Raw genomic sequence first — 8,802 nt, 5'->3', positions numbered from 1 at the left:
GAAGGCGACGGGGCAGATCGTGGCCTCCCCGAGGACGACGAGGGCGTCTCGCCCATGGCGCTCTCCCTGCTGCGGATGCTGTCCGAGGACCCTCACGTTGTGCGCCTACTCGACCTCGAGCAGGGCCAGAACAAGGAAGGCCAAACCATCCTCTACCTCGTCTTCGAGTACATGGACACCGACCTGAAGAAGTTCATCCGCGGGCACCGCCAGAACCACGAGAAGATCCCCGCACACATCGTCAAGGTATCTATTCCCCTCCGTACCCCCGTCGATCTCTCTCTCTCTCTCTCTCTCTCTCTCTCTCTCTCATCGTTCGTTCCCAGATCTTGCACGCCAGGTGTTTGTCTGAATGTTCCCAGAGCCTCCTCGCGCAAAACGCCAGCGGGAGGCGAAGCCCAAGGCGGCAGAGGTGGCGGGGAGGAGAAGATGGGAACGGTGGCGGTGCCGGCGGAGGTGCCCACCTCTGCCGCCGAGGTCGACATCTCGCTGCCTCGCGGTGGATGGATTCTTTCTCCAGAGATCTCTGCAAGGCCGCTTCGTCGAGGGCTCCGGAGGCCGCTTCGTCTTCATCGTCGATGAATCCAAGCGCGAGCGCCGGCGCGGCAAGGGCAGCGACATGAAGCTCCGGTCGACGGCGTGGCAAGGGCGTGACACTTGATTGCTTTTTTATTTTCTTCTCAGGGTGTTCTCTGTAAATTTACTTACTAATTGTAAATGTTGTGGACTGCATGTAGTCTGCAACCATGTGCAGAGATGCGGGCGGTGGACCAGTTTTTTTTTATTTCTAAAATAACGTAGCGCCGGCGAATGTAACTACATAACTTGATGCGATGGTGGTGTAGAGGATTACCCCCGGCGGTTACAAAAGCGCCAGCGGTAGGACTATACCACCGGCGAGGCTATCGCCGGCGAATCCGAAAATGCCGGCGGTAAGCCTTTTCAGGTCGCCGGCGGTAAGCCTTTTCCTAGTAGTGCACCCACACACTTATCAATGGCCTACTACTTATAGGTGCGCCACTGCTATGTGAGATAGCAATGGCGCACCACTAAGAGGTGCGCCACTGCTAAGTTTTGGGGTGAGGTGGGATCTGGTCGAACTTTAGTGGTGGCGCACCTCAAAAGCAGTGCGCCACTGCTATCTTTGTATCAGTGGAGCACCATTTTTTGGTGCGCCACTGCTAACTAGTAGTGGCGCACCAAAAGAGGTGTGCGCCACTGATAGCAATCTTACGGCTAGGCCTTTTCCTAGTAGTGGAGCGTGGACAAGAATTAGAATGATCCTTCTATGACTTTATGGGACAACTGGTGTGTGTGCGAAGGAAAGGAAGAGAGGGTGGCAGGCTTACTTACTTCCTACCATGGCATTCGAGATACCAATGTGCATGACGATCTTTAGAAGGATCTTAGGCCACTTCTTTTCAGCTTCTCCGGCGGTTTCTGGGAGAAGCTTCTCCCCACAAGCTTCTCCTAGAAGCCCGAATCCTAAATTTGTGTTGGCTTATAATCTAGTTTGATCTAAACTTGAGTATAAGTCGAAACAATTTTAGAATCCAGGCTTCTGGGAGAAGCCGATAGGAAGAAGCTTCCCCCGTAAGCCACCGTAGAAGCCGAAAATAAGTGGGCCTTAGCGATGAGTGGTGGTCATGGAATGGACAACAATGCTGCTAGTTTCATCTTCATATGTTGATCAAATTGTGTGTTTGAATGTTGAACTATGTGTGTTTGTATGTTGGTATAAGTGCTAGTTTATAAACTATTCGTGTAAGATTCAATAATTATTTGTTTAAAAATCATTTAAATATTTATTTATGATGTAATAATAATTACTTGTATTTGTTTTGATTTATTTGTTGTGTTTAATCTTGTTTTGATGCATATTTGTCAAAATCTTATGTTGGAGGCCACCGGCATCCTTTTTTTTTAACATCTAAAATAGCTTCCACTGGCGCGCGACATAAAATACTCTCACAACCCACGTGAGAGAAAAGCATCACTTGCATGCGGTGTTCCTAATGCGTCTGATGCGGAAGATGGACGGCAGTGGAGGCGACCGATCCCTCCCACGCGCGTATCCCGATCGATCGGAACAACATGGCACCCACATGCATGGGGAGGGCAAGGACGACTCCATGAATGCCGGGATTCACGTGCAGTTGCTTTGTATTTTTTCATGTGTAAGTGTAAGAGGGGTAGTTTTTTATCTGTAACATATCAAGATAACAAGATATCGATCTTTTCCTAGCCAATCCTGCTGTTGCGACGTGCACTTCATCCAGAGTAACTAGCTTTGTGAAAAAAGAATTATTGCCTCGTGCAATGTATGCTCTGATTTTTCCAATGGAGGAAAGTGCAGTCAACGCAACGGCACATACCTCTATTTGAAGAAGGTGGTGCGCGAACAAACACAAACACACACACAGCGACTGACTGACTCATCTTTGTTATTCTGTTGAGCAGACAGATCCAGTCATGTACGTACCTCTGTGCTTGTTTACCGGCAGCATCATGGCCGGCGAGGTGCCGCTGTACAAGGACGCGTCGGCCCCGGTGGAGGCGCGTGTGCGCGACCTTCTGGGCCGGATGACGCTGCGGGAGAAGGCGGGCCAGATGGCTCAGATCGAGCGCACCGTGGTGTCGTCCCGCGCTCTCACGGAGCTCGGCGCCGGCAGCGTCCTCAGCAGCGGCGGCAGCGCGCCCCACGACCGCGCCTCCCCGTCCGACTGGGCCAGCATGGTCGACGACGCGCAGCGCCTTGCCCTCTCGTCGCGCCTCGCCATCCCCATCCTCTACGGCATCGACGCAGTCCATGGGCACAACAACGTCTTGGCTGCCACCGTCTTCCCCCACAACGTCGGCCTCGGAGCCTCGAGGGATGCGGAGCTTGTGCGCAAGATCGGCGAGGCCACGGCGCTCGAGGTCCGCGCCACAGGCATCCACTGGGCCTTCGCCCCCTGCGTCGCCGTAAGTCAAATTCAAAAACTCTTCTGGAACACCATTGTCACCGTAGTTGCAACAAAAAGTAAAACACGGGTTGGTACTTCAGGTTTGTAGGGACCCGAGATGGGGGAGATGCTACGAGAGCTACAGCGAGGACCCAGAGATCGTGAGCTCCTTGACCACCCTTGTCACCGGACTGCAGGGTCAGCCACCAGCAGGCCACCCTCATGGTTACCCATTCCTCCGTTCCGTTAGGGAAAATGTTCTTGCTTGTGCCAAGCATTTCGTAGGGGATGGTGGCACTCACAAGGGGATCAATGAAGGGAACACCATTTGCTCCTTAGAAGATTTAGAAAGGATCCACATGAAACCCTACATTGATTGTATAACTCAAGGTGTGGCAACGGTCATGGCATCCTACTCTCAATGGAATGGCCAGCCATTACATGCCAGTCGCTATCTGCTTACAGACGTTCTAAAGGGCAAGTTGGGCTTCCAGGTAGTGTGGAACCTATGTTTGTTTTTATTATTTGATTAATAGGTAGACTGATGCAAATCCTCTGTCGTGTGATTGCTCAACGTGGTAACATGTGCAAGCTCTTGTTCCACAGGGTTTTGTGGTGTCAGACTTGGAGGGTATTGACAGGCTTAGCGAGCCTCGAGGGTCGGATTATCGCTACTGCATTGCACAAGCGGTTAATGCTGGAATAGATATGGTATTGTTCGTTTAATTTTTCATCTTAAATTAATACATTCTGCTACGGGCTCTTTTCAATCCTCTAAGAATTCTACAGGTCATGATACCTTTCAGATTTGAGAAGTTCTTGGAAGATCTTCTGTTCTTGGTGGAGTCGGGGGAGATACCAGTATCACGGATTGATGATGCTGTTGAGCGGATTCTAAGGGTTAAGTTCATATCTGGGGTTTTTGACCAGCCATTTTCAGATCCATCTCTACTAGACGTAATTGGTTGCAAGGTACTCAAAATGCATGTCCCGTATCTATGATTATCGTTGTTGCTGTCAATTCTTCTCATTTTTATTCTTTTGGACTATCTAACATTGGTCGATATTACTCACTAATCACTTGTATATGATATGCTTAACTTTTAATTTTTCCAGAAGCATCGGCAGCTGGCACGTGAGGCTGTTCGAAAGTCTTTGGTTCTGCTGAAGAATGGTAAGAATCAGAATGAGCCATTCCTTCCGTTGGCCAAAAATGCAAGAAGAATACTTGTTGCCGGGACGCATGCTGACAATATTGGATATCAATGCGGTGGATGGACGATGTCTTGGAATGGAGACAGTGGAAAGATAACCCGTGGTAAGAAGAAAATTCAATTCCACAAGAATATATCATCCGCGACCTTTTTTAATTGAGGGAACACTTACCATGACCTTTCTTCTAAATAAATTGCATCTACTTGGGAATTCCAGGATAGCTTCTACTTATATGACGTTATAGATGAGTTTTCCCATGCTTTCAAGTGCCATGATGCATAAAAATGTGAAACTGTTGTTTCCAAATTGAACTTCAAGATCTTTGCCTGCTTTGTACTAAAAGCCAAAGAAAAATACAAGAGACACTACCAATCTTTGATTCTACATCATAACAACTTCATACAAGATGCCACAAAACATGGTACGCACCACAGAGCAACCAAGAAACACTGAACTAAAAAGTATGCATGTGGTGTTTTCTTAATCTCATCCTGGGGCTGAAATTAAAATCAGCCACAATGATTTCCTGCTATGCAAATAATATAACATTTTCCCCTTTTCTTGTAAGCCAAACGCCATTTTTTGCTAGACCTAATCATTACAAATATGACCTAGTTAAGCCTGTACTCTGCACAGTCTTATTAACTTCAGAACCAGCTATTTAAGTATGCTATCAATATCAACAGGTACAACCATATTAGAGGCCATACAAGAATCTGCGGGAGTGGAAACTGAAGTTGTATATGAGGAATCCCCAACTGAAGCTACCATTGAAACAAGGGAATTTTCATACGCAGTTGTTGTAGTTGGTGAGGTTCCCTATCGTTGAAGGGTCGGGGGATAGAACGGACCTTAGTATTCCACTCAACGGTTCTGATCTCATTACTCGTGTTGCTTGTAAAGTCCCTACCATAGTGATTGTTATATCGGGAAGACCCTTGGTTATCGAGCCACAAGTTCTTGAGAAGGTAGATGCTCTAGTTGCTGCCTGGCTACCTGGAAGTGAGGGCATGGGAATTACTCGATTGCCTCTTTGGAGACCATGATTTTGTGGGCAAGTTACCATTCACTTGGTCTAGGTCTGTTGATCAACTGCCAGTACATGTTGGAGATGATAACTATGATCCATTATTCCATGTTGGATATGGGCTGAATGTTCGAATCGACAGTGATTTAGCACAATCTCATAAATCATTTAGTCATGCATTTGAATCGTTGCGACAAGGTTATATGTATGTTGTACAATTGAGTTTTGGGTTATGCCAAAGAGAAATAATGTCTCGCTGAAGAGTACCCGGTAAAAGATGTTTAGTATTTTATTTTCATCTCCATTTGAGTTATGCCTGGTATAAGAGGTTGGGTTCGCTCGCCTCCTATCGGGCCTCGCTGTGCTGCAGCTTTTCCGCATTTTTAGTTTACGTGTGCTTGCGCGTTTGCGTGGAATGTGTTGCATGTTAGGGAATATGCAACTTGTATTCCACGGGAGCCAAAGGCCACAATATATAGTACATATATAGGATAAAATATGCAGGGAACCGGGATAATACAATATACAACTATCGCTCTAACACCTCCCCCCCCCAAACTCATGGTGGACCAACAACACTGAGTTTGGAGAGTAGAAAGCTATGCTGCGCTCTAGTCTGGGCCTTCGTAAAGAAGTCCGCCAACTGCAACTCGAAGGCACATACCGAAGCGCAATGATCCGATCCCGCACACTGGCACGGATAAAAAAGCATCAACCCCAATATGCTTGGTAAGCTCATATTTCACAGGGTCACGTGCAATACTGATAGCACCTGTACTGTCAGACAAGAGACTCGTGGGTATCGTAACAGAGACACCAAAATCTGCAAGTAACCACCGTAACCAAGTCACCTCTGCAGTCAGAAGAGCCATAGCTCGTAACTCAGCCTCTACACTCGAACGGGAAACTGCGATCTGCTTGTTCGTCTTCCAAGCAATGAGAGAACCACCAAGAAAAACACAGTAGGCAGTCAGGGACCGGCGATCCGAAGGATCACTCGTCCACGTGGCATCGGAGTAGGACTGGAGCTGTAACGAGCTGGAATGACGAAAGACGAGACAAAGAGAGATCGTTCCACGTAAATAACGTAGAACACGAAGAAGGTGACTATAGTGGAACGAAGTGGGAGCAGAGACAAACTGACTCAGAATATGGACAGGATAAGAAATATATGGGCGAGTAACGACCAGATAGACGAGACTCCCGACAAGATGTCGATAACGAGTCGGATCAGAGAGAGGATCACCATCAGAGGCACGAAGATAAATATTGAGCACCATAGGAGTCTCAACAATACGAGTGTCAGTAAGATCAGCACGATCAAGAAGGTCCTGAATATAACGTTCTTGGGATATAAAGAAGCCATCAGAGGTGGACGAAACCTCAATCCCAAGAAAATAACGAAGTGGACCAAGATCCGACATAAGAAACTGCTCACTGAGACGTGCCTTGACAAAGGAAATATACTCAGGGTCGTCACCAGTGATGATCATGTCATCGACATACAGAAGAAGAAGAGTACGACCACGAGGAGAAGAGTGAACAAACAACGCCGGATCATGTGCACTGGGAGAGAAACCAGCAGCATTGACCACAGAAGCAAAACACTCAAACCATGCACGATGGGCTTGCTTAAGGCTATAGAGAGAGCGACGAAGACGGCATACCAGACCATCTGTGACAGAATACCCATGTGGTGGGTGCATATAAACCTCCTCGCTCAACTCTCCGTTAAGAAAGGCATTCTTAACATCAAGCTGAGAAACAGATCAATGGCGAGCAAAAGCCACGACAAGAAGTGTCCGAACAGTGGTCATGTGAGCGACAGGAGCAAAAGTCTCATCATAGTCACGACCATGCTCCTGCTGAAAACCTCTAGCAACGAGACGAGCTTTGTATCGCTCAAGAGTACCATCAGAGCGGGTCTTAACCTTATAGACCCACTTACATGTGATAGGACGAACACGGGGAGGAAGCGGAACGAGCTCCCACGTGCCAGTTGTTGGAGATATGCCCAAGAGGCAATAATAAAATAGTTATTGTTATATCTTAGTGTTCATGATAAATGTTTACACTCCATGCTATAATTGTGTTAACCGAAAACATTGATACATGTGTGTTTTGTAAACAACCAGAGTTCCTAGTAAGCCTCTCATTTAACTAGCTTGTTGATTAATAGATGATCATGGTTTCCTGATCATGAACATAGGATGTTATTAATAAGAATATCATATAATTAGGTGAATGATGTGATGGACACACCCATAGTAAGCATAGCATGAGATCAAGTCATTAAGTTCAACTTGCTATAAGCTTTCGATACATAGTTACCTAGTCCTTCGACCATGAGATCATGTAAATCACTTACACCGGAAGGATGCTTTGATTACATCAAACGCCATTGCGTAAATGGGTGGTTATAAAGATGGGATTATGTATTCAAAAAGTGTGAGTTGAGGCATATGGATCAAGAGTGGGATTTGTCCATCCCGATGACGGATAGATATACTCTGGGCCCTCTCGGTGGAATGTCGTCTAATTATCTTGCAAGCATGTGACTAGGTCACAAGAGATGACATACCACGGTAGGAGTAAAGAGTACTTGTCGGTAACGAGGTTGAACTAGGTATGGAGATACCGATGATCGAACCTCGGACAAGTAAAGTATCGCGTGACAAAGGGAATCGGTATTGTATGTGAATGGTTCTTTCGATCACGAAGTCATCGTTGAATATGCGGGAGCTATTATGGATCTCTAGGTCCCGCTATTAGTTATTGATCGGAGAGGAGTCTCGATCATGTCCGCATAGTTCTCGAACCGTAGGGTGACACACTTAAGGTTTGATGTCGTTATAAGTAGATATGGAATATGGAATGGAGTTTGAATGTTGTTCGGAGTCTTGGATGGGATCCAGGACATCACGAGGAGTTCCGGAATGGTCCGGAGAATAAGATTCATATATAGGAAGTCACATTCCAAGTTTGGGAGTGGTCCGGTGAATTTATGGAAGGTTGTAGAAGTTTCTAGAATCATCCGAAATAAATCACTATGGAAGGAGGAGTCCCGGAGAGACTCCACCAGCCCTAGCCAACCCACCAAGTGGGAAGGTGGAGTCCATGGTGGACACCAAGGTGGCCGGCCACACCACAAGGAAGGGAGGAATCCCACCTTGTGTAGGTTTCCCAAATTTGGTAAGTTTTGGAGTTGGACTCCAATGTGGTTTTGGGGTAAACCCCAGGGATTTCCACCTATTTAAAGGGGAGGAGAGGGGAGGGGCTGAACACCACTTGGCCGCACCACCAAGGGGCTCCCTGGCCAGCGTCCCAAGCCCCCCTCTCTCCCAAACCCTAGCTACTCCCTCCTCCTTCTTCTCCCGCAGCGCTTACGGCGAAGCCCTGCCGGAGATCTCCACCACCACTGTCACCACACCGTCGTGCTGGCGGGATTCCGAGGAGGATCTACTACATCCGCTGCCCACTGGAACGGGGAGAAGGACGTCGTCATCAACACCGAACGTGTGACCAAGTATGGAGGTGCTGCCCGACTGTGGCATCGTCAAGATCTTCTACGCGCTTTTGAAAGCGGCAAGTGATCGACTACATCAACCCCGAGAT

The 8,802-nt window shown here is 47.4% G+C and overlaps 1 pseudogene; it reads left to right on the top strand.

The window, feature by feature from the left end:
* Window positions 1–3,037: 3,037 nt before the first annotated feature.
* Window positions 3,038–5,447, top strand: LOC124690702 (annotated as a pseudogene).
* The last annotated feature ends 3,355 nt before the right edge of the window (window positions 5,448–8,802 follow it).

The sequence above is a fragment of the Lolium rigidum genome, chromosome 2 (assembly GCF_022539505.1).
Source record: "Lolium rigidum isolate FL_2022 chromosome 2, APGP_CSIRO_Lrig_0.1, whole genome shotgun sequence".
In the NCBI taxonomy this organism is placed as follows: domain Eukaryota; kingdom Viridiplantae; phylum Streptophyta; class Magnoliopsida; order Poales; family Poaceae; genus Lolium; species Lolium rigidum.
Note: the sequence above shows the minus strand (reverse complement) of the source record. Positions and strands in the feature narration are given on the sequence as shown.